Here is a 24069-nt window from a genome sequence, read left to right as displayed (position 1 = left end):
ATGTACAGGACAGTACATGGAGAATATGCAAATATGTTAACTATACAATCAGACATTCTGACATGCTCTGTTTTGAAACAGAAATATGATTGCACCCTAGTGATTTTAATGTAGAGAAGAAAAAAAATAATTTTTTTTTTTTTATCAATATACCAAATACTATCTTCTCACCTTTTTTATATTTAGTTTTTTGCATGTAGTGTTTTTTTTTTTTTTTTTTTTTTAAATTCTTGCTATTTGCTTTCTATCCCTAAAGCTGAACTCCAATAATTAGGCAACTTGTAACTGCAAGGATTACTTGCTCATTTAATTTAGGGGAGGCATGAATAAGGACCTTACTTACCCTACTTACCTTATTTCTCGCTCTAGCAGGGTCTCTCTAGCTATGCAAGTGGTCTTTTGAATTCTCCTCCCTAAGGCTGGATATTGACAGTTGGTTTTGCACATACTCATCTGATCTGCAGATCCTCTGAAAAACTGTGGTCCCCCATGGTACAATGGTGGACTGTTCCTTTCTATGGAGTGTGCTGATGTCAGGAACAGTCCATTTTTAAGACCACTGGAAATGGGGGTGCCAGATCTGCCTTGTGTGGAGAGGATCGGTGGGTCAGGTAAGTATATCTCCACTGTTCTGCTTTAAGTGACGAGGCTGAGGGACTGACCACAGCCTGGAGCTTCAGGCAGAAGAGAACAGCACTGGAGCGAGCAATAAGATAAAAAATACACTTTATCCCTGCACTCCTAAACTAAAGTTGGCCATACATGGGTTAGGTTTTTTTCATTCAACCAGCAGCTTGAACAAACAAAACTGCCCTGATTCCCCCATCCACACATGTGTGGCAGATGAGGGAATCCTCCCCACTGGGCTTTTGTATTCTTATTGTGCCGATCAAGTCACCAAAATCTGACAGGGCGGTTGTACAGAAGCTGATCAGTAGATCAACTTCTGTTCAACTGCAGTGGCCACACATGGATCAAAATTTGGCTTGTCCCTACTGAACCAACTGAACTTCGATCCATGTTTGGCCAGCTCAAATGGGCAAGCATGTAAACATGGTAGTGGTCTTGAATAATACTTGGTAATGATTATAGGCCAGTCTTCAACACAGACAGATGGAGCTCCATCCCCACCACCCCCACTGTGGAGAAACAGGGCTCCGTAGCCCTTACATCAATAAAGCGAGATATCAGTAAAAACAGACATTATTTCTTGCTAAAGCCCACAAACTTGTGGAGCTTTTTCTTCCAAAGAGTATATCCAAAAACAAAAAGCTGCCACAGCTATTCACTTTGCATATTTATAAATTGTATCTTTTCCTTGGAGATCTATTTCAAAGTATGACTTTCATGCCTTTAGAGTTGATACAATGCAAGTTATTAAACCTAGAAATGCTTGTGCATACCTTTAGATCTCTGCTGGAGCCCCCCAAGAGCGGTATGTGTCTTAGTACTGATAGCTCTACACTGGTAGTTTTGACACAGTTTTCGGTTCCATGAACGATCGGAAAACTGTGCAGCTCCTCAAACTGTTTCTGTTTTCCAAATTATGCCTAACGCTAAACCACCTCTCAACACTTAACCCTATCTGTGCCTGAAGTAACACTGAGCCTAATCTCTAAAGGGAGGCAGGCATTTGTCCCAGTTATCTATTTATTAATCAGCGGCGAGCAGCGAGAAAGAAGACCATTCTTAGCAACCAGACTGTTGACATCCCTGACAAGGTTGCCATTTCCTTGAAGGGCCGCACAGTAACTGTGAAGGGGCCCAGAGGAACTCTGAGGAAGAACTTCAACCACATAAATGTAGAGCTGTGTCTTCTGGGCAGAAAGAAGAAGAGGCTCTGTGTTGATAAATGGTGGGGTAACAGAAAGGAGCTGGCCACAGTGCGCACAATCTGCAGCCATGCGTAAACATAATCAAGGGAGTTACACTGGGTTTTCATTACAAGATGAGATCAGTGTACGCTCACTTTCCTATTACGCATGAGACCAGGTCTCGTCTGTGCTTTGTCTCAAGCCCAGAAAGATGAGCTGATCCTCGAAGGGAAGGCAATGACATTGAGCTTGTTTCTAACTCTGCTGCTTTGATGCAAAAAGCCACCACTGTAAAAAACAAGGATATCTGAAAATTCTTGGACGGTATCTATGCAGCTGTAGGCATCACCCCAGTACAATTTTTTCTAGCAGACGGTCGGCTTTCTTGTGATAACAACCGATGTGGCTAATCAGCTCAGTTGTTATTATAAGCAGTGGGAGGGGACGTCCCTCTCGCCTTCTGCCAACTTCCGCCATTCTGCCCAGGATTCCTCCCACGGGGAGACTACAGCGACCAGCCGGCATGTCCACTGGCTGACCAGAGACCAAAAAAAAAACAGAATCAGCTTTGATCAGGTCTCCAATGGCATCAGATTTTAAAAATTCATAGAATTCAAAAATGCAGATTTTGCCATTTTTTATACTTTGAAGTGCAGAGGAGGGGTTTGGGGTCTTTTAGACCCCAGATCCCTCCATAAAGAGTACCTGTCACTGCCTATTACTGTCACAAGGGATGTTTACAAGGGATGTAACTGTTAAAAATATTTAAAGCGTCGCCTATGGAGATTTTTAAGTACCGTAGTTTGTCGCCATTCCACGACTGTGTGCAATTTTAAAGCCTGAAATGTTAGGTATCTATTTACTCGGTGTAATATCATCTTTCACATTATAAAAAAAATTGGCTAACTTTAAATTTAAGTGTATTTTTTCAAAACAAAATTGTGTTTGAAAGACCGCTATGCAAATAGAGTGTGACATAAAATATTGCACCGACCGCCATTTTATTCCCTAGGGTCTCAGCTAAAATACATATATAATGTTAGGGGGTTCTAAGTAATTTTCTAGCAAGAATACTGATTTTATCTTGTGCACAACAAATGTCAGAAATAGGCCTGTTCTTGAAGTGGTTAATATCATGTTAGGTCCAACTTTACCACATAGGGCATTGTGCTGCTTATTTGTTCAACTGTGAGATGAGCTAGAGCTATACAAAACAACTGACTTTTAATGTTGTTCAGCAATTCTGCAGTATACCATGTTGGTATTCCTAAACTGGTAAGAGGGCACAATGGATAATGAGCTAAAGCAGTATAACAATAAAAACGTTAATACATTTTACCCACTTAATGTCAAGAAGGAACTGGGGTACATCAACTAGTTAGGCAATTATTCTTACTTTGCTGTGCAGGCTCCCAGTGCTTCTCAACTACGATCAGGCTGAATGAATTATCCACAAGAGGTAAATGTGATGCCTCACATAAAACTCAAATGAGTAGATTAAGAATTGCAGGAAAAGAACCATATTGGAAAGGTCTGTATCAACTGTTGCTTTGCATGATTGTGACATCATTCAGTCAAATTGATCAAGACTCTGGATTATTCTGGTGCTAACTGTTATCTTGTTTTTCACTCACCTCTTTCATGTTCTCATGAGTCGTGATAGCTTTCATTTAGGCATGTTGACAGGTCTATTTTAAAAGAATATATAACTGTGAGCAGATGTTAGTCTATATTTAAACTATATGCTAATATATTACTTCCAGTGGGAGCATACTAAGGTGGACCCTATGCTATTTGTCTGGTGAGTCATAATTCAGCCGTTAACTTTTTACTGCTTATGATCACCTATAAATTCTGTTTACTGTCTTCTAATTTGTACATTATGTATATCAAATAGCTTCTTTTCATCTGCAAAGATCATGGATGTTGTACGTCAAATGTGCTGTGAAAGACATTAAAACAATTCTAAGGAAATCCATGCTACTCTATATAAAATGCACTTTTTTAGAATGCAGCGGTTTTGTTTATAAAGTATATTACTTGGATCAACTAATAATCATGTGTGTGTGTGTGTGTATATATATATATATATATATATATATATATATATACAGTACATATACAGTATCTCACAAAAGTGAGTACACCCCTTACATTTTTGTAAATATTTTACTATATCTTTTCATGTGACAACACTGAAGAAATTACAATTTGCTACTAAATAAAGTAGTGAGTGTACAGCTTGTATAACAGTGTAAATTTGCTGTCCCCTCAAAATAACTCAACGCGCAGCCATTAATGTCTAAACCGCAGACAACAAAAGTAAGTACACCCTAAGTGGAAATGACCAAATTGGGCCCAAAGTGCACAATATTTTGTGTGGCCACCATTATTTTCCAGCACTGCCTTAACCATTCTTGGGCATGGAGTTCCCCAGAGCTTCAAAGGTTGCCACTGGAGTCCTATTCCACTCCTCCATGACAACATCACGGAGCTGATGGATTTTAGAGACCTTGCGTTCCTCCATCCTCCATGTGAGGATGCCCCACAGATGCTCAATAGGGTTTAGGTCTGGAGACATGCTTGGCCAGTCCATCACCTTTACCCTCAGATTCTTTAGCAAGGCAGTGATCATCTTGGAGGTTTGTTTGGGGTCGTTATGTTGGAATACTGCCCTGCGGCCAAGTCTCCAAAGGGAGGGGATCATGCTCTGCTTCAGTATGTCATGGTACATGTTGGCATTCAGGATTCCCTCAATAAACTGTAGCTCCCCAGTTCGGGACCATGACACTCCCACCACCATGCCTGACTGTAGGCAAGACACACTTGTCTTTGTACTCCTCACCTGGTTGCTGCCACACTCACTTGAAACCATCTGAATCAAATACGTTTATCTTGGTCTCATCAGACCACAGGACATGGTTCCAGTAGTCCATGTCCTTAGTCTGCTTGTCTTCAGCAAACTGTTTGCAGGCTTTCTTGTGAATCATCTTTAGAAGAGGCTTTCTTCTGGGATGACAGCCATGCAGATCAATTTGATGCAGTGTGCAGTGTATGGTTTGTACACTGACAGGCTGACCCCCCCACCCCTTCAACCTCTGCAGCAATGCTGGCAGAACTCATATGTCTATTTCCCAAAGACAACCTCTGAATATGATGCTGAGTACATGCACTCAACTTCTTTGGTCGACGATGACGAGGAATGTTCTGAGTGGAACCTGTCCCGTTAAACTGCTGCAAGGTCTTGGCCACCATGCTGCAGCTCAGTTTCAGGGTCTTGGCAATCTTCTTATAGCCTAGGCCAGGGCCGGATTAAGAGCATCATGGGCTTGGTGCTGAGGATTTTGAAGGGCCTTAAGGGCCGTGCCTTGGCATGCACCCAGCGGAGGAAGGGTGCAGCCATGCATGCCTAATTCCACATGGGATGCTGTCTCTGAAGCCCATAAACACATCCATGCATCGGCAACTGTCCCTCCTTGTCCGGCCTTCGTGCTGTGTGGGGAGGTTCTGAGGGAGCTGCCTGGGGAAGCGAGCATAGAAGCCAGACTTCTGTGTTTACAAGTGACAGAAGAGCGGTAACAGTGAATATGGCCAACCCGGGGCCTATATAAAGGTAGGGGCCTGGAGCTGCAGCTCCAATAGCCCCTACGTTAATCTGGCCCTGGCCTAGGCCATCTTTATGTAGAGCAGCAAGTCTTTTTTCAGATCCTCAGGGAGTTCTTTGCCATGAGGTGCCATGTTGAACTTCCAGTGACCAGTATGAGAGAGTGAGAGCGATAACACCAAATTTAACACACCTGCTTCCCATTCACACTTGAGGGAAAATGGCTAATTTGCTACAATGTAAAGTAGTGAGTGTACAGCTTGTGTAAATTTGCTGTCCCCTCAAAATTACTCAACACACAGCCATTAATATCTAAACTGCTGGCAACAAAAGTGAGTACACCCCTAAGTGGAAACGTCCAAATTGGGCCCAAAGTGTCAATATTTTGTGCGGCCATCATTTTTTTTCAGCAGTGCCTTAACCCTCTAGGGCATGGAGTTCACCAGAGCTTCACAGGTTTCCACTGGAATCCTCTTCCACTCCTGAGCCCCATCCATCCATAATTGGGAACCGTTCTCACACCAGAGACTATAGGATTATTGTAGCCTTTGCTGGACTTCATAATCTATGGCCGGCCTGATATATGTGGAGGTTGTGGTGGGTAACGAATGTGAAGCTGCCTTATCCCGATAATTTTAGCAGACAACATTGTCATTATTAATGGGGGCTTGGGTGTTACATGTTTGGTCTTTATAATTAGATAATGCATTTTGCCTTTTTCATTACCTGCGTGTCCCTACTTGACTCTCTTGGTGGATACCATTTTTGCTAAAGGTGAACCTTAGCTTTTTAAGTGGTATAAAACCCAAAAGCAAACATTTATAATATTGCAGCTTACCATTTCTAAGATGTGATGACAGCATTCATTTTTATTTTCGGCTTTCTTTCTTCTATTTTAATCTGGTGATCCAGCCAGTACGTGTTGCTTAGCTAACTCTCTAGCAGAATGTAGCAATTACAGTGAGCAGACAAACCATTTAACAATAGCAGGGGTGCTTTCAATGATCATCTTTTATTTATGTAAAACTTTATTCCCACAATGAAAAATAAACAGTTTGGTGTAACTGATTCTAAAGTATTAGCTAGAGTTTGGTTTCAATTTTTTAGTGTATTTTAATCTCCTAATACATCTAACACTCCCCTACCCCCACACTCCCCTACCCCCAGACAGACAATGCTACTGTTCAAAGGTGCCTTATTCAGCCACTAGTGTTGGGCAAACTCATGCTCAGGCCGAACATTTGCCTGTTTGGCCGTTCACCGAATGGCCCCACCAAACACCCTGTAATGCACTACGTGCTGTACGGTGCTCTATGCGCTCTGATTGGGCTTTGCCCAATCAGGGTGCAGTGTAAGCTGCTTGTTAAGGAGCGGGGCCAGGAAGCTGGCCACAGTGTCCTTAATGATGATGATTTATCAGCTGTTAATGGGCTTCCCCGCTGACAACTTAAAAAAAGTGCGGTTAAAAAACCCCAAAAAAATGGTGTGGGGTTCCCCCCATCCCCAAAATCCATACCAGACCCTTACCCTTATCCGGGCATGCAGCCTGGCAGGTCAGAAAATGGGGGGAGAGTGAGAACCCCCCCCTCCTGAACCATACCAGGCCACATGCCCTTGTTGATGGGGACAAGGGTTTCTTCACGACAACTCCGGGCGTTGGTTTTCAGGTTCTGCCGGCAGGGGGCTTATCAGAATCTGAAAGCCCCCTTTAAAAAGGGGGCCCCAGATCCTGCCCCCATGTAAATGGGTAGAGGTACACAGTACCCCTTCCCATTAACCAAAAAAGTGTACAAAAATAAACAGGAGACCCTCTCCTGCCCCAAAGCACCCCACCCTCCCCCATGTGGCCTGGTATGGTTCAGAAGGGACCCCCCCCCCCCTCATTAGTCCTCTCCTTTCCTGGTGTGCTGGGATGCATGCCCGGATAAGGGTCTGGTATGGATTCTGGGGGGACCCCACAACATTTTTTTTTTATTTTGACATGGGGTTCCCCTTAAAATCCATACCAGACCCAAAGGGTTTTTGTTTTTTATTTTTGAATAGCAATTGCAACCATGAGTCAATTTAAATGCTATTTGACTTGTTTTTTCTTTAGAAATGTCATTTTTGCTGCAGCAAGTTTTATACACAGTACATTTTAACATCAAAGAATGCAGAATAGGCTCTGGTAGCAAAAGAGTTGATGGGAAAAGGTGCATAATGTTATATTTACCCTATTAAAACAAGGATTTGCTCCAAACTCACTTTTTAATATAATGCTTTACAGTCTCAGATTGGCAATCATTACATTTCCTAATTTTTACATAGTTTCAACATTTGGGCCATAGTTCATAAACCTACTGTTCAAGCTACATGGGAATGGACGTATTGAGAGTGACATAAAATGTGTCTAGAGTCAAATTCCAGTGTTTTCCTGTCTTAGGAGGTGGCCTTACTATACACTCACTCCTCAGTGCAGCTCAGCATTACTGAGCCCTGTCTCCAGCCACAGCACTCATCACAGAGACAGGCATATGGCCAAGATATTTTGTAATGAGGAGAGTGGAGCCTGGTGGGAAACTGAAAAATTGGTTCCCCATCAGGTCCACTTTGCTTCTAAAGGACAGTGCATGGCATTGGGTAGCTGTAGGGTCGTAGCCACCATAATCCCTGTGCAGGTTTTTCAGCACAAAATGCCCCACTCTGAGCACTGGTGCCTCTATGTAGGCCAGCTCAGGCTTAGTATTAATTAATATCAGTGTCCGAAAATGCTGGCGGTAATTGTTTTTAAATATGTCTCAACCAAAGTAACAGGTTCATAAAGTGGTTGTAAGAACTGCCTAAATTTGTTGCACGTGCTGGTACTGTTTCTGGAACTGTGGCGCAGGTAGTTTTGAGGAGGCCTACCACCAGAAAAGCATAATAAAAGGTTTATTGAATTCCCCAGACAGAGCCTTATGCTTGAGGACTTTTTGGTTCATTTTAACTCATACAAGCACTACCTGTTTGGTTACACAGTTCCAACTTCAACACTCCTATTTCTGTAAAGGCCATCATTTTCATATACATTGCCTTGGGAAAGTATTCGGCCCCCTTGAACTTTGCGACCTTTTGCCACATTTCATTCTTCAAACATAAAGATATAAAACTGTAATTTTTTGTGAAGAATCAACAACAAGTGGGACACAATCATGAAGTGGAACAAAATTTATTGGATATTTCAAACTTTAACAAATAAAAAACTGAAAAATTGGGCGTGCAAAATTATTCAGCCCCCTTTAAGCCAATAAATTTTGTTCCACTTCATGATTGTGTCCCACTTGTTGTTGATTCTTCACAAAAAATTAGTTTTATATCTTTATGTTTGAAGCCTGAAATGTGGCAAAAGGTCGCAAAGTTCAAGGGGGCCAAATACTTTCGCAAAGCACTGTATCTGTACAATCTTTGCCAATATGTAGTTATGAAACTTGAATTTCTTCAGTCCATTAGATTAATTTGTTCAATACCAGACACTTTTACCTTCCTTCCTGCCCAGGCCAATTTTCAGTTTTTATGACAATTTGAGCTTTGAATGACAATTGCGCAGTCATACAAAACTGTACCCATATGAAATTTTTATCTTTTTTCACACAAATAGAGCTTTCTTTCGGTGGTATTTAATCACCACTGGGTTTTTTTTTTCAGTTTTGCTAAATAAATGAAAAAAATCGAAACATTTTGAAAAAGAAAAAATGCATTTTCGTCTTGTCTGCTATAACATTTTTTAAATAAATATAATTGTTTATAAATTTGGTATATATATCTGAAAATCGATCACTCCTGATGTACTGGCTCATTTCTTCAGGCCTTAAAATGCCAGGACAGTAGAAATATTCCCCAAATTACCCCTTTTTGGAATGTAGACAGTCCAAGGTATTTAGTAAGAGGCATGATGAGTTTTTATAGTTGGAATTTGTTGTCACAATTTTTTTGAAAGTTAAGAAAATTTAAAAAAATATGTTTTTCAGAAGTTTTTACATACTGTCACCAGTGTCGTACATATAACTTATGCAGCAGTGATCAGACACACTGACTGGTGACAGTATGTAAAAAAAAAAAAAAAAAATGAATAATTTGTTTTAAAATTTTCAAATATTTTTTTTTTTTTATTACATTTTTTGTTTTACAATTTTTTTTAACATACAGTGATCAGAGCAATACAGTGTTACCATAGTAACACTGTACTACTCTGGGGAGGTGATTATTATTTTTTTTTTTTTACACACGATGATTGTTATAACCATGAATTTTACAGCAATAAGTCACCATTTTTTTCCGAATGAAAACTTTTCATTCACTGTTTAATGGGCTGTGATGGGCCCTGTCTGTACCATGTGATTACTGTGACTAATCACATAGCTCATCACAATAGTATACAATGAATGGCATGAATCAAAGCCTTTCACTGTGTACAATTGTCATGTTATCTGCTGTGATTGGCCAGAGCGATCACATAATACAGGCAGTAGACCAGTACACTAATCCCTTATTGGCTGTGTCTGGTGGACACAGCAGGTAACAGATCGCATTGGAGCGTGGCCGTCATATTACAATAGGCCAGTGGGAAGAGGTTAAGACTGGATTTGCACACTGCTGCAATGTATTAATGCTCACACATTAAAGGCTTTTTTCATGGGTCATAGAGGGGAATTTAGTAAGACTGGTGCAGACAGAATCCAGAGCAGATGTGCATTGCAACCAATTAGCTTCTAGCTTTCACTTTTTAAGCTTAAAGCAGAACTAAAGTCAAAAATACTTACCTCCTGTTACAGAGAACCAATGCCTGCTTGGTCCCTGGTTGCCGATGGCATCTTCTCCACAGCTTCTTCCGGGTGCCAGTCTTCTTGTTTGGCATGCATGGGAGTCACTCATCCCAGCACACTGGGACTGTGCTGGAACTGCAAAGTGAGCTGCCCATGTGCAGTTTTGTTTACATTATGCAGGATACTGCAAACAGGCAAGTAAGATTATTTAATTGCAAAAAAGACATTGCATTCCTTATCTGCAGTAAAGTCCTGCTTGTTCACGTTTTTTTCAACTTTAGTTCTGCTTTTAAATGGAACAAAACCTTCCTATTCTTTTCAGCCAAGTAAGCTGCAATCTAAGCATCTGTGTGATCATGCTGTAAATGTGATCAGGTATGCCACCAGCCATTTGAGGGATTGAAAGTTGCGAGATAACATAAGCACACTGTGAACCTTATCATCAGAAGTATGCCTTGAGTGTAAAGGCCCAAAAAAAAGAAAATCTGTAGGGAAATTTCGTCCGACGACCGATCTGCCAATTTTCGGATTGTTAGTATGGTGCTTTGGAGAGCCGACTCCAACTTTTCGGCCGACAAAATCCTGATGTGCAGGCTATATAATTTTTGTCGTCCGTCAAAACAACATCTGATTTTCGTCTCATTAGTACAGATTTCCATGGAAAAAAATCTTAAGAGCAAGACTAGGCATGCTCAGAGACGAAAGAACACATACAAAACAATTCAGCACATGACATCACTTCTGAAGTAGAATTCTGTCATAAGGGAAAATTCGTATGAAAATAACCTCTTCACTTTCCACATCAGACTAGCATGCCACAAAAAACGGACGAGAGATCGATAATCTGATCGTGTGTACGGGGCTTAAGGCCTTACGCACACAGGACGTTTTTACAGCAGCTGTTTTTGACTTTGGGCATTTCTTCTGCAGCCAGTAAACTCCCCAACAGGTTATCCTATGTGTCCATGCACACATGGGCTTTTATCAGCATTTTTTGGCAAGAGGACTTTCTGGTTGGAAAAAAACCCCCAGAACTAGTGGGTTTGAGAGGAGTTTTTTTTAGCCGCAAAAAGGCTCTAATGCTGAAAAAAGCTGAAAAATGCTGAGATTTGCTAATCTGCGTTTATGAGCCATAACTTTTGTGGGAGTATAGGTGTAGTAAATTTGCATTTCATGTGAAAAAGAATAAATAATTATACGTGCAATAATATTATTAAAATTAAACAAACATATATTGCAAAAAATGATAAAACAGTCCTTATTAGTGGTATGTCCAATAAAGTGCTCAGGTGCAGAAAACGATCATTCAAACGGTGTTCAAATGAGTGGCCAGACCCTCTAGGTTCCCTACTCACCACAGAAATGAGTCTCAAGCGCTTAATAAGATCATTAGGACTTTGGCACTCAGGCTCTTAGTTGAGGATAATCCAAGATCAGGGATGCCTTGTATGGGATCGCTCCAAAATAGACCTCCATTAATCCCGGATATAAAACAGAAAGGACCAATATAGTGAAGTATGTTTTGGTTATTTATTTTCGCCAAAGCAATAAAACATACCTACAATGTACATAGATAAAAACCGCAGTAAAAAAGAAACATCAATGGTGGTGGACGCCGCTGTTAGCGTGCGTTCCACTGACAATCCAGGAAGTGAACAGGAAGTGACGATGCGTTCCAGCCGTACCGGAAATTGCATCAAAGCGTTTTGCCCGCCTACTGGGCGTTTTCAAAGACATCATATCCGGTCAGCAAAGCTCTATTTATATCTGGCACGATCGGACATAGTATCCAGTGCTTAATTGATATAATCTACATTTTGTTCTAATAAATTAATGAATACTCTTTTGGGCATTCAGAGATATAAATATAATTGGTTAATATATAAAAATTTCTAAATAAATGTATATTCTCGCATGGTACATCGGCGCTAATTCCTGTTTACAAAAACCAAACTTTATTGGTCTCTTACAAAATTACAAACGCTTATCATTACTACTTGGTCAATTTTTATATGTGTGGAACCTAATATAACAGGCATACATAAATCATATATAAATTAGTGACTCATACAAATATATTAAAACCATATCGTCCTACATATGTGCATGAATTCTAACAAAAATAAAGTGCTTAGTGTTATTTTGATGAATAAATATGTATTTGATATAATACGAGTGTGAGGACGAAGCGGAAAGAGGTGGATAATGAATATTATATAAAAAAACATTAAGTGAGTGACTTGATACTGCAAAAAGTGAATGGTGATATGAATAAATATAATTATGATAAGGTGCAGTGATTTATACTGGTGTTATTCTTTATATAAAAAAATATATAGAAAAAATGTATATATAAATAGATGTGTAAATTGTAACTTTTGGTAGTTACAATTAAATATAATATTAACATTACAAAAAAAGGGGGGGGGGGGTTGAATATATATTAAACGTTTCTATTCAAAGGGCAACCATATCACAATTCTTCCACTTGTTTATGAAATATAAATACATTTTATTATAAATTCTAAGACTAGTTAAAATTATGTTATAAATATTAAAAATATATATTTACTTCCTATGGGCAACTATATAAGAAAAATTATTTTACTTGTTGTACAACATAAGTAAATTTTATTTTGATTATTGGAAAAATATATATAAAAAATAAAGTTACTGAGTCTATAAATTACTCCAACCTTCCCACTATAAACATGGATGGAGCTGGTCGTTACCAATTGGATAAAAAACTATTCAGATCTAGGTCAGCATTTAAACCCTTGGGCTTCAAGGTTTCCATTCGGTGAATCCACTGTGTTTCGTTTTGGATTCCTGGATTGTTAGTGGAACGCACGCTAACAGCGGCGTTCACCACCATTGTTGTTTCTTTTTTACTGCGGTTTTTTTCTATGTACATTGTAAGTATGTTTTATTGTTTTGGGGAAAATAAATAACCAAAACATACTACACTATATTGCTCCTTTCTGTTTTATATCCGGGATTAACGGAGGTCTATTTTGGAGCGATCCCATACAAGGCATCCCTGATCTTGGATTATCCTCAACTAAGAGCCTGAGTGCCAAAGTCCTAAGGATCTTATTAAGCGCTTGAGACTCATTTCTGTGGTGAGTAGGGAACCTAGAGGGTCTGGCCACTCATTTGAGCACCGTTTGAATGATCGTTTTCTGCACCTGAGCACTTTATTGGACATACCACTAATAAGAACTGTTTTATCATTTTTTGCAATATATGTTTGTTTAATTTTAATAATATTATTGCACGTATAATTATTTATTTTATTTCACATGAAATGCTAGCGCTGTTTTAAATTTACTACACCTATTCTTTCTAAGATTTACTTAGATGCACAGCAACTGCACTTAACAAATTGTTGTAACACAGATATTGACAATTTTATTATTAGTAGCATGGGATATAATTTAATTTATTACATATTTGTGGGAGTATAGTTTTGCTAAAAAAAAAGCTAAAAAATGCAAAAGGTAAAAAACGCTGCAAAACTCATGGGAATGTAGGCTGCACACTTAACCCAATAAATATAATAACCTAAAGAAATAAACAACCATTCAAAGATTTTGGTACTAAAATGGCCATAGCACCTTTTATTGGTAAATAACTAAAAATCTTATTAAATTCATAAATAAATAAATATTTAAAACTTCAAAACATATTATATTTATCGCTCAGTCATAGAACTCGAGTGACCTAACATCAAATAAGGAATATGAACAGAAGCCCCCCTTGATTCAAAGGTGAGAAAAACCACATAAAAGGTGCCGCAACAGGGTGGGAGGGAAGGGAGCTTGCCAAGCCGATCCAGGTCAACTGCAATGGGAGCATTCGTGTGGAGACCTTATATAGCCCCCACTACACGTGCCAAGAAGATTCCAGAAAGACTCGTGTCTCCTGCCTAAAGTACTTGTGACATGCACAGTAAAGTTTTTTTTTTCTTTTTTGTTATTTTATTATTGTGGCTGCCACATTGTGTCCACTTCTCATGGGAATGTAGTCTGCACACTTAGCCCGATAAATAAACTAAACCTAAAGAAATAAGCAACCATACAAAGATTTTGGTACTAAAAAGGTCGCAGCACATTTATTGGCTTATAACTGAATAAGTAAATTTTATTAAATTCATAATTAAATAAATATTTAAAACTCCAAAATATAATGTATATATATTGCTCAGTCATAGAACTCGAGCCACTAACATCAAATAATTCCTTCAACAGAAGTCCCCACCAGCTGATTTTGTTGAAAACAAAAGAGGCCTACCCCAACACCGCAGCCATTTCAATGCTATTTTGAAGAACCAAATTAAAGATGTCTAGGCCTATGTCACACAAATGCACACCATCTTGTCTATATAGGCCCAAAAACACCTCCTTCTAGATCTACATGATGGAAGGAGAAACTGTCTAACAAAGGCATGAACTTTTCAATAGAATGAATAACCCATCCCCTAATCATCTCAAGAGGTTTTCCTTCATAAGAAGATAACCAAGTGAGACCTGGCACAATCTCTGAAAAGATAACACGAGTACTAGGAAATTAGAGGTTTTTTTAATGCAAATCTCGTTTGATCATGAAGATCAAATCCATTGTCTTACTTCTACCTACATCATTTCCACCAAATTAATTATCAATATAGATAGAGATGGCCACAACTGAGATAACTTAGACAGGTGAAAGAAAAGATTATTCCATTGAAGACTATGGATGCCTTTCCAAAGGACTTGAAAAGTATCAGGAGATAAAGATAAATTGGAAGTATAACAACGCCGGCATGCACGCTTATGAGCCCAATGAACAAAGAAATGTCCAATAATCCATATGTATGAATTGGTACGTAAGAGAATCAGAGATATAAGTTAAGACGAGCATAAAGAATAAATCTTTGAGACTCCCACCTCCCCAACTTCATAATAATGGCATTATCCAGTTCTGTGGCAGATCCAATGCGGAATGAGTGAGTGGAAAATATAAGGTGAGACTACCCTAAATGGGAGAGGCATCGTCTCAAAACAACCGAAAATTGGAATTTTGTGAGGGAGGAAAAATCCAAGTGGACTAAGAAATTACCTAAACAGGAAGGCCTAACAGAAAGATATTTACTAAGCACTACATGAGGGAAAATAAAGGAGTTGCCACAAGCATGTAAAGTAAGCCAATGACCCTTACCAGTTAGATCCGTCTTTGACCATCTTATAAAGATATGCACATTATCATGCAAAATAGAAACCTCATCATGCCTTAAATCTGAGACACCTTTCTTATTGTTTGTAACCAATTCAGAAATACGAAGCGCAGCAAAGAAAATGAAAACAAAGGCTGTATGAAACAACAATGCTGTGTGTTCTGAATGGCAAACAACAAACGTTGATAAACAAACTTTTGTTAAAATGTCTAAGTGCCGGTTCACACTAATGCGATCACAAACATTGCATGTAATTCGGAGTGCTCTGCTCCTAAAATCACATGCGATTTCTGTGCGGTGCAAATTCAGCCATACAGTTTGTATAGCTGAATTTGCACCGCAATCACAGTGGACTCGCACAGGACCCTTTTTTTGGTCTGCAGCAGAATCGGATTGCATGGTGGTTCACACTAGTGTGATCCGATTTCTGTGCGAACTGTCAGATTGCACTGCGATATGCGATCTGATCTGGGGGTGTCGTTAACTTTGAATTGACACCCCCAGCGTATCGCATATGGCAGTGTGAACTGCCTATGCTGCGGATGTGATGTGGGAACACGCAGTATATTCGCAGTGTTCCTGCATCGCAATAGTGTGAACCGGGACTAAAGAAATTGGTCTATGCGTGTCCAGTGTAAATAAAAATGTCCTATATCCCTGCCTGCCTGCCGAACAGAGAGTGGGTGCAAAACAAAAATGACACTCATTCCAACAACGGCACGATAAGGACCACTTGCATTGGGGTTCATTATGTGCATAACAGACACTCTTTTTATAAACCAAAGAAACATTAAGATTCAATGCTGGCTGCTTTGTAAAAACTGGTTTCTGGGGGAGGATGAGGTTTAACCATAAACAAACATCCTTCATACCCCCTCTGAGATTTGGATAAACAGCCATCTTTTGGTGGAAAGATTCATCGTATTTGACCCAACCAAAACCGCCAGAGCTTCCAGTATATGTTCCAGATGCTGGAACAAACCACTACATTTTTCAGGGAATTTCTTACCCTTAACTGAAAAAAAAAAAAAGAAAGCCAGCCAGGATCCAGAAACTTTACAACGCCTATTATCTTTAATTGCGTCCTCAGATCTTTTTTCATTCTTATTAGAAAAATCTTTGGAACTAGGGAGTAAAGACAGTAAATCAATAAAATCACCCTTCCATATTTTTTCCTTAGTTGAGGTAGCCAAATGAAATCCCAACGAGGACATTTCACATGGCATAACCTCTTTATAGCATGTTTCAATTCAATTCAATTCCAAAGGGTAATATTAAGAGCATGAGTAGTAAAAGGAGAAACAGAAGGAAAAGCATTAGAAACAGGTGCTGATCATATAGTAGCAGGAGAGGAAATCGGTACAGACAATAACTGTGGAGTAGATAAAGATTCAGAAAATTTTGACAAAGAGTTAATTATTTGTGTTAGCAATTATTGTGCTGACTTACCAGCCTGAAGGGGTGCAACAGAAGAAGGAACATCCGGAATGTTGACACCCTGGGTAGACAAACCTGTAGTAGCTGACCTTACAGGAGATTCTGAAAGCTGAAGAGCTACCGCAGTGTCTAGCCTGGACAGCCTAGACACATGCGATGCATTGGCAGGGGAAGCTTGCCTATAGCCTTCTGACAGTGCAGAAGGAGCCGCTCTTCTGGGAGGTGGAGATCGCCGCGCCCACCCACGTCCTTCGGCACCAGAGACAGGAGACGGGGAAAAAGCCCTCCTTCTATTCTTAGGCCGACGGCTGATGCACCGTGTTGCTGTGACGTCAAAGGCTTCCTCCTCCTGAGGGCAGGTCTCTTCTGCCTGATCCAAAGCCACCGAGGACCCTGGATGTTCTGGTGGTAGGCTCTGCTGAAGCCTGCGGGCTTGAGAGCACTGACTCGTGACGAGGCTTGCGGGCGGCGGTAGTGCTGGCTTGACATCCATCCTGGCTACTTGCAGTGATGCCATCGGGTCTTCCGTCTCAACTTCCAGGTCTGAATCTTCTCCCATAGACACCAGGCATCGCCACAGCCACTCTTCTCAGACGCCGCCTTCTCCAGGACCCTTCTGACCAGTGTCTTTGTGACCTGTTCACAGCAGGCGAGCTCCAGTATTATAGCTCCTGTATAGTAATGGAGCTCTCCAAGCCGATCCAGGTCAACTGCGATGGGAGCCTTCGTGTGGAGACCTTATATAGCCCTCACTACACATGCTAAGAAGATTCCAGAAAGACTTGTGTCTCCCGCCTAAAGTACTCGTGACATGCACAGTAAAGTTTTAAAGGTATAGTTTTTTATGATTGTGGCCACCACAATCCCATGTAGTGGGCACTTGAGATGTGCCCACTTCTCATTCTACAGCTACAGCTTTCTACAGCTAATGCTACAGGTGTTTTTATAATGTCCACTGTGCATGAAGCTTAACTGTTTTGAGAAACAATTGAAGTGGAACGAAATCCTCCTATGCTTTATAGTCAGAGAAGTTGTCACCTTAGCCTCTGTTGTAATGGTGCTGCACATGTGATCAGAGAGGCCACCAGCCATTTAAAGCTTGACAATTTAGTTGAGACCACAAGTAGCTTTGGCAGTTATTCACAGAATGCCTTGAATGTAACTGTTTAGGAAAATAGTTAAAACAGAACTAAAGGGGTTCATGCTCACTTTTACAACTGTTCCTTGCTTGTACCGGCATCTTCTTCTGTGTGCCATTCTTCAGCTGTTTTCATTGGCAAGCACGGGATGATGTCACTCACACAGAGACTGGCCCAGTGCATGTGCAGCTCAGTTTACAGTGCCGGCAAGGACAGCAAGCAGGTAGGTAGGGGCATGTTAATCCAAGTAGTCACAAACAAAACATCTCCTGTGCTTGAGGGTAGGCCCAGAGATGTTAGTAAACTATAATTCCATCCTGGCTTTCATGGATAAGTCTTGCCTTGCTGCCCTCATAAGACTGGGGGAGCCTGGAACAACCGATACCACAAAACAAAAGAGAGAATATAAACCGATCTAGTGCATTATCCTAAAAACATGACTTTATTGTTGTAAAAAGTGGTAAGTATTATACTCACAGAAGGACAGTTGCATCAAAGCTCATCACAACAAACAGCACCATCCAGTCCACAGTACATCATAACATGTGACAGGACAACTGGAGTTTCAATAGGCTAACGTATTTTGAGGACAAGCCTCTTCCTCAGGGACTTTTTTTGCGATGTCTTCTGCGATAAAAGCCTGCCTGCTCTCTGTTTGGTACAGCAGAACTTCAGTTCTGCTTCTAATTGATGGGTTTAGTTTCTCTTTAACCACTTTAAGACCGGAAGGATTTGCCCCTTTCCTGGTCAGGCCCTATTTTGTGATTCAGCACTGTGTTACAAACAATTGCGCAGTTGTGCGACATTGTACCCAAATAAAATTGATGTCCTTTTTTTCCCACAAATAGTGCTTTCTTTTAGTGGTACTTGATCCCCTGTGCGATTTTTTATTTTTTGTATTTTTTATATGACATTCTCAAAATAAAAATGTAAAAATCAAAATTTTTTAACATTTTAGGCCAATTTGTTTTCTGCTACATATTTTTGGTAAAAAAAAAAATCGCAAACGTTATTGCGTCTACTAACACAGAAAAGATTTATGTCATTTTTATTGTTTTTTTTTTTTTTTTTACTAGTAATGGCGGCGATCTGCAATTTTTTGCCGGACTGCGACATTGCGGCAGACAGACCCGACCCCTAACTGACATTTTTGACACTTTGGGGGTACCAGTGACATTACTACAGTAATCAGTGCTAAAAATATGCACTGATACTGTAATAATGCCATTGGCAGGTAAGGAGTTAACCCTGTGGGTGATCAAGGGGTTAAATGTGAGCCTAGGGGAGTGATTCTAACTGTAGGGGGGCCGGGCTTCTGAAATGACCATGGAGACATGTGATCCTATATAGAAGGATCACATGGGCTCTATGATCATTCCAGGGAGAAGAATGGTCGGCTGTGTTTACAACAGCTGACTGTTCTTCTCTCTCAGCAGGGAGCGATCGCGGGTGACCGGCGGAAATCGGAGCCGCTTCGCCACCCCCTAGTTTCCCACGCATGACTGATGTAGGTCTACGTTGGTTTGCGCAGGAGAGCCACCCTGCCGCAGTAAAAAGGCGGCAGGTGGTCGGGAAGCGGTTAACTGAACAAGCTGAGGCTAGAAGCTGATTGGTTACTATGGACCACTGCTCTGTCTGCTCTAGTTTTAGTAAATTCCCCCAATTGTGTTAAGGCACCTGCACCTCAATCCATGGAAAAAGCATCTGCACGTTTCTTTGGCAATGCAACACACCACAACAAAAAAATGGTATTCACATCTCTGTCATGGTGCGTTATAGCGCAGGTACCTATTTACCTATATGTGCATTGGAGTGCAGTTCAAAATGAATGGTATCATATTGCACATACTGTATATCTATGCATTAAAGTGTGTTCTCTACAACGTAATAGAGTCAGTAGGCCCTTTTGATTTTGTATCATTGAAAAAATAATTTCCTGGTTGAAACATAAAAGTACGATTGCTTGCAATTTATTAGCTAAAGAACATAAACGTACATAAAAAGCAGTTCCACATAGAAATGTATTTTTCTTTTTCTTTTTTTTTCGTTTTTTATAAGCTGTTTGCCACAGGGCATGAATAGTATAACTAGTATTACCTTTTACAGCCAGAAGAAGAAGCAGCAGTAGTAGCATATCCATGGTAACAGAAACAGAGGAATGCAGAGGTTTCTCTTTGAAGCCGAAAATTAATCTATTTTTTTCTTTTTGTGCATAAGCAGATATAGAAGTAGATGCTGTAAAGGATAGAGATAGATAGATAGATAGATAGATAGATAGATAGATAGATAGATAGATAGATAGATAGATAGATAGATAGATAGATAGATAGATAGATAGATAGATAGATAGATAGATAGATAGATAGATAGATAGATAGATAGATAGATAGATAGATAGATAGATAGATAGATAGATAGATAGATAGATAGATAGATAGATAGATAGATAGCCATTCGGCCGGTTCACACCAGTTCGTTCGAACCTGTTACTAACATTTTACAAGTTCGCCGAACCGGTGCAAGCAGGAGATCGGGCAAGCAGGAGATCGGGCCGGTTCGATTCTCTTATAAAAAGGCTGTAGCGCTCTGATCTCCCTGTCCTGCACAAGCCGGGTGTAAGTTCTGCAGTGAGGCAGACTTTGCTTTCTGGTTGGCACTGACTTTTTCCCCCATAGGAAGCTGGCTGGGCTGGGCTGAGACTCAGCTACCTATTGGCTGAGGAGGTAGCAGGAGGCAGGCTGCACCACCTTCCCCTTCCTCTCAGCCAATGGGTGCATTGCCCATTACTTCCAGTAGGCTTCCTGTGAAGTGTCATGGAGCTGCTCTGCAACTGCAAATGGAGGTGAGGAAGGAGAAGTGTGTTATGCTCCAACATCTTTAAAAACTGGTAGAAGTGCCTTCCTTCCTTCCTCCCTCCCTGCCTCTTTCTTTCTCTATCAATCCTCCTTCTTGCCCTCTCTCTCTCTCTCTCTCTCTTTCTCCCTCCCTCCATTCCTCTTTCTTTCCCTCTCTCTCTCTCTCCATCCCTCATTATTTCCCTCCCTCTCTCTCCCTCCCTCCATGCCTCTTTCTTTCCCTCTCTCTCTCATCCTCCCTCCATCCCTCTTTCTTTCCCCCTCTCTCTCTCTCTCTCCCTCCCTCCATCCCTCTTTCTTTCCCTCTCTCTCTCCCTCCCTCCCTCCCTCCATCCCTCTTTCTTTCCCTTTCCCTCTCTCTCTCTCTCTCTCTCTCTCTCCCTCCCTCCATCCCTCTTTCTTTCCCTCTCTCTCCCTCCCTCCATCCCTCTTTCTTTCCTTCTCTCTCTCTCTCTCTCCCAAACTCCCTCCCTCCATCCCTCTGTTGTTCCCCCCTCTCTCTCTATCTCTCTCTCTCTCTTTTTTCTTTCTCTCACTCTCTCTCTCCACCACCCACCACCACTCACTGATGTACTAACTCCCTGCTTTTAATTTAACCAGTTCTGGACCGAAAGATTTTCCACTTCATGACCAGGCCATTTTTTGCGATTCGGCACTGCGTTATTTTAACTGACAATTGCGCGGTTCTGCGACGCTGTACCCAAATAAAATTGATGTCCTTTTTTTCCCACAAAGTCGGAACTGGTTACTAAAATTTTTGAATCCCACCACTGGATAGATAGATAGATAGATAGATAGATAGATAGATAGATAGATAGATAGATAGATAGATAGATAGATAGATAGATAGATAGATAGATAGATAGATAGATAGATAGATAGATAGATAGATAGATAGATAGATAGATAGATAGATAGATAGATAGATAGATAGATAGATAGATAGTAAGCTCTAAGAGCAGGGACCTCTGATTACTACCGTATTAAAGTGTATTGTATTTGTACTGTCTACCCTCAAGTTGTAAAGCGCTTCGTAAATTGTCAGCGCTATATAAATCATAAATAATAATAATAGATCTACAAATTCTATCTGCAGTTCTATTTACTGATCGATTATGGTATTGCTATGCACACATACAAATATAATGCTCCTCCAAGTCATATTAAAGTAGAACTTTAGACAGAAAATGAAGTCCTGCTAAATAACCTTAGGCTTACCCCTTTTGCAGGTATAGTTATATAGTATAGTTATGTAAAAAATTAAAAATAAAAAAATCTGTAAAAAATCCAGTAATACACCGTCTAACCACACTCTGCACATGCTCAGTTGCTCTCCAATTTTAGGCATTTTTAGGCACTGCTGAGTTTGTAGAGACCGATCTGCTGACAGCCTTAAAGCGGAGTTCCACCCAAAAGTGGAACTTCCGCTTTAGGTAGTGCTAACCCCCTGACATGCCACATTTGGCATGTCATTTTTTGGGGGGGGGGGAGCGGGTACCTAGTTTTGACAGGTACCCGCTCCCACTTCCGCTCGGAGCGCCGCGGCTCCCTGAGCGGAAGTTCTCCTCTCCCCCTCCCTCCCTGCAATCTTCTGGGACATGTCAGAGGTCCCAGAAGATTGCTGGCCAATCACCACGCGTAGCGCAACTCGTGCATGCGCAGTGCGTACCCGGCTGTGAAGCCGCAAACTTTTACAGCCGGGTGCCCATACCAGTGATGCCGGTGCCGGAGAGCAGAGAGGGAAAAGAGCGAGGCTTCGGGCGGCCGCATCGCTGGACCGTTGGACAGGTGAGTGTGTTAGGCTGGAACTCCGCTTTAAAGCAGAATTAAACCCTTCTATCTTTTACAGTCAAGGGAGCTGCTTCTGTGTGATCTGAAACTGATCAGTTATGACAACAGCCATTTACTGGTTTGACAGTTTGGTTGAGAACACAAGCAAATGTGACAGTTAGCAGTCCCAGCTTTCCAGGAATGTAACTGTTTTTTTAAACTGTTAACTCTGTGAGTTTAGTTCTGCCTTATGATTTACTGCTGGGGCTCTGGGCTTCAAGAAAATGGCAGCCTCCAGCAAGAAGAAACAGGAGCAATGCTGGATGCACACACTAATTTTGGCAGCATCATTTTTAATGTGGAATGTATGTTCCTTGCTAAAGAGGATTCTTTTTTTATCAAGTTGTTATGGGTAAAGTTCCACTTCAAAGTGGAATTAAACTCTCCTATCTTTTTCAGCCAAGGAAGCCGCCATCTTAGCCTCTGTTTGATCCACGACTGCCATTGTGCTTTACATGTGATCAGTTATGACACCAGCTATTTGATGGTTTGACAGTTTGATTGAGAGCACATGCACATATGTCAGTTAATGTTCCTGGTATGCCTGGAATGTAAGAGCTTTTTTAATCCGTTATATCGATGGGTTTAGTTCCACTTTAAAGTCTCAGTTTTTTAAAGTAAAACAAAACCCTCCTATCCTTTTCAGCTCAGCAGGCTGCCATCTTAGTCTCTACTTTTTTTTTTTGTAGATTTCTATTTATTAAGTTTTGCATGTTAAACAAAAACAAAACAACATAACACAGTGCCACGCAGGGCATACACATAACAACCAGTGACAACAGGTCATCCAAACCCCCCCCCCCCCCGCCGCACCCAAACACCCACCACCCCAGGCTCCACCCAGCTGGTCCATCATTCCGGTAAAAATGCCTCAAGGAGGCTAGTAAAACCCCCAATGTTGTCTCAACCCATCCATAGCAACCCTTCTTAGTCTCTACTTGATGGTTTGACAGTTTTATTTTTCTTTCTGTCACTCCCCCCTCTCTCTCTCTCTCTCTCTCTCTCTCTCTCTCTGTCACCCCCCTCTCTCTCTCTGTCATCCCTCTCTCTCTCTCTGTCACCCCCTCTCTCTCTGTCACCCCCCCTCTCTCTCTCTCTCTGTCACCCCCCCCTCTCTTTCTGTCACCCCCTCTCTCTTTCTGTCACGTCCCTCTCTCTCCCTCTCTCTCTCTGTCACTCCCCCCCTCTCCCTGTCATCCCCCTCTCTCTCTGTCACTCCCCTCTCTCTCTCTGTCACCCCCCTCTCTCTCGGTTACCACCTCTATCTCTCTCTCTCTCTCTCCGTCACCCCCCTCTCTATCTCTGTTTGGGAGCAATTAAATTAATTAAAGTATATTTTTTTTCAAAAACTTGCGTTTGAAAAACTGCTGCACAAATACCGTGGCAACACCCAA

General features: G+C 41.0%; 1 protein-coding gene and 1 pseudogene across 2 annotated transcripts in view; both read left to right on the top strand.

Annotated features, from left to right (window-relative positions):
• Window positions 1-2224, top strand: part of LOC309544777 (large ribosomal subunit protein uL6-like) — a 32099-nt pseudogene extending 29875 nt beyond the window's left edge. Inside the window, exon 2 of the transcript in view lies at window positions 1662-2224. The product of the transcript in view is annotated as a large ribosomal subunit protein uL6-like (transcript). The remainder of the gene's footprint in view (window positions 1-1661) is intronic.
• The window catches only part of GABRB1 (gamma-aminobutyric acid type A receptor subunit beta1), a 750154-nt gene that overhangs the window by 430283 nt on the left and 295802 nt on the right, over window positions 1-24069 (top strand). The window lies entirely within an intron of this gene.

Source organism: Pelophylax lessonae (assembly GCF_965119305.1).
Source record: "Pelophylax lessonae genome assembly, chromosome: 1".
Classification (NCBI taxonomy): Eukaryota; Metazoa; Chordata; class Amphibia; order Anura; family Ranidae; genus Pelophylax; species Pelophylax lessonae.
The sequence above is the reverse complement of the archived record's forward strand: the minus strand, read 5'-3'. Positions and strand labels throughout refer to the sequence as shown.